At 36.5% G+C, this 3,180-nt stretch overlaps 1 non-coding gene across 1 annotated transcript; it reads right to left on the bottom strand.

The window, feature by feature from the left end:
• Positions 1-821: 821 nt before the first annotated feature.
• On the bottom strand, positions 822-925 carry LOC132672979 (U6 spliceosomal RNA). The gene has a single exon (XR_009607812.1). It is a non-coding gene; the product is annotated as a U6 spliceosomal RNA (small nuclear RNA).
• Positions 926-3,180: the final 2,255 nt, after the last annotated feature.

Consider the following 3,180-nt stretch of genomic DNA (forward strand, 5'->3'; position numbering starts at 1 on the left):
CCATGTATTCATCAACAATTGGTATTATCAGCCTTTTAATTGTAGCCAATCTGGCAAACATGTAGTGGTATCTCGTTTTAGTTCTTATTTACATTACCTAGATGAGTAATAATGTTGAGCATCTTTTCATATATATATATGTTGGCCATTTGGATATCTTTTGTGACATTTTCAGACTTTTTTTGCTCAGTTTTTAAATTAGGTTGTTGTCTCTTGTCTTTATAGATTAGTAAGAATTCTTTATACTATCAAAAGTTCAGTAAAACCAATGAATCACCAAAGCAGTAAATAGTAAAAATTTATCATGCACACACCAAAAAGACAGTTTGCAAACTGGGAGCACTGAAACCAAAGCATGGAATGAATCTCAGGGGTATATAAAGTAGCTTATGTAATGAGAAAGCAGTGACTATTCTTCACAGTAACTGGTTATAATATTAGAATTTTTTTAAATAGTTAATAATTGGTTAGTAATTACCTCATATCAAACTTGGGAAACAGTTAAAGTTTTGCTTATGATTTTCTGAGGCATAAGCAAGAAATGACCCAGGTCAAGTTAATCTTATAAAATAAGCTAAATTAAGCTTTATATATGACTAAACTGATTTTGTCTTCTCAGGGAATTTTTAAAGGCTGATCTCCCTTTGTTTTTGTTTTGTTTTGTTTTTTGTTTTTTGGGTTTTTTAATTAAAAAAAAGATTTAATTGCTGTATTTCACCTAATATTTCAGCATCCATAAAACCAAGTTACCCCCAAAATAGGATGTTTCAAATGATCATTATTTTTTGACCATTTGCTGTTTTTTCATTAAAAGTCTTTAAGAAAACATGGAACACCTCATGAATTTGCGTGTCATCCTTGTGCAGGGGCCATGCTAATCTCTGTATTGTTCCAATTTTAGTATATGTGCTGCCAAAGTGAGCTCTGGTCTCCCTTTGTTTTTTATTTTACCATATATTCTGGATACAAGTCCTTTAACAGATATATGTTTTGTAATTATTTTTTTCCCATCTGTGGCTTGCCTTTTCACTCTCTTTATAGTGTCTGTTGATGAGCTCATAGGCTGACTCTTGCTTATTGTGGAATATTTCATTGTGCGTTTTGTAATTTTTAAGAGCCCGTCTTTGGCAGGGCTTTACTTATATGTGTGAATTTGTGTGATCTAAGTTGAGATTATCCTCTCTGGAGAGATTTATTATTTGCTCTTGTGAAATACCTCAATCTAGGACCAATTTGTTACCTTAATCTGATTCAAGTGTTAATGGAAGGCAGCTATGCTCACCACTATATCACCAACGCTGCACAGCTCAAGTGTTAATGGGAAGGTAAACTGATTCAACTTTTGTAGAAGGCAATTTGGCAATAACTTATCAAATTTTAAATGGTATACATTTTGACCCATCAATTCTACTTCTTTATTTCAATCAAGTAATCAGATAAGTCCACAATAATACATAAATATGGAAGTTTACACATTGTCATTTATAACTCTGAAAAAGTGGAAACAACCTAGATGTTCATAAAAGATGATTGGCTAGGGGTGTCTGGGTGGCTTGGTTGATTGAGTGTCTGAGGATTTCAGCTGAGGTCATGATCTCATGGTTGTGGCATGGAGCCCTGCATTGGGCTCCGCACTGTGTAGAGCTTGCTTGGGATTCTGTCTTTCTCCCTCTGCTCCTCTTACCTGCTCTCTCTCTTTCTCTCTCATAGAATAGAATAGAATAGAATAGAATAGAATAGAATAGAATAGAATACCTGATAACAGTGTGCCTGACCCAGTGTTCTGAGAACTTGCCCCACTCCAAGATTGCTGGCCACTGCCCTGGGCTAAGTGCAAATTTTAATATGAATGAACCCTGCCCACCCACACACTTATAGATGTCATGTGCCCCTGGCCACCATAGCCACTGTGCTTCAGGAGCTCTGGCCTAGAACTGTTGGCTCAGCGCAAATTTTGCTAATACCCCCACACTACCCCAGAGCCCTAAAGTGCCTTAGAGATGGATTCCTGGGTTCTTACTTACACCACAGAGAGCAAGCACAGGCCACAACAGGCAGAGAGTCAGTACAGACATCTGAACTGAAAGAAAAAGCAACTCAGACACAACAGCAGGATGCAAGCAACACACATAGGAGATTCCCCTGAAGTGTGAGGTTCTGGTGAACAGGAGACACTGCACTGTAGGGTACTACAGGACCTCTTCCACATAAAGCCACTACTTTCAAGAGCAAATGATATGGCTGACTTGCCTAATACATAGAAGCAGACACAGAGAGGTAGACAAAATGAGGAGACAGAAAACAAAAAGTACAGGACAAAATCACAACAGGAAATCTAAGCAAAATAGAAATATATAATATGCCTGATAAAGAACTTAAAGTGATGATCATAAAGATACTCACTAGACTTCAGAAAAGAGTGGAGGACCTAAGTGAGACCCCTGACAAAGAGATAGAAGAAAATAACATATCAGAGATGAAGAACTCAATAAATGAAATTAAAAGTACACTAGATGGGGTAACTAGTAGGTTACAGGAAGCAGAGGAATATATAAATGACCTGAAGGATAGAATAATATAAATCAGTCAAACTGAACAGGTGAGAGACAAACAAATACTGCATAATGAGAATAGACTTAGAGATTTCAGTGACTCTATCAAGCATAATGACATTTGCATTATAGGGATCCCAGGAGAAGAGAAATTGGGGCAGCAAATGTATTTCAAGAAATAATAACTGAAAATGGCCTGAATCTGAGGAGGGAAATGGAGATCCAGATTCAGGAGGCATAAAAATCCTCCACCAAATTCAACCCAAAAAGGTCCACACCAAGGCACATAGTAATTAAAATAGCAAAAAATAGTGATAAAAAAAGAATTTTAAAGGTTGCAAGAGAAAAGGAGACAACTATATACAAAGGAAACCCCATAAGGCTATCTGCTGATTTTTTAGCAGAAACTTTGCAGTCCAGAAGAGAATGGCACAATGTATTCAAAGTGCTGTAAAGGGAAAATTTGCAACCAATAATACTGTATCTAGCAAGGCTATCATTCAGAATGGAAGGAGAGATAAAGAATTTTCCATACAAACAAAAGTTAGAAGAATTCATGACCACTAAACCAGCCCTACAAGAATGATATGGGGGACTTTGTAAATAGAAAACAAAAACCATAAGGAAG

The sequence above is a fragment of the Panthera onca genome, chromosome A3 (assembly GCF_046562875.1).
Source record: "Panthera onca isolate mPanOnc1 chromosome A3, mPanOnc1 haplotype 2, whole genome shotgun sequence".
Classification (NCBI taxonomy): domain Eukaryota; kingdom Metazoa; phylum Chordata; class Mammalia; order Carnivora; family Felidae; genus Panthera; species Panthera onca.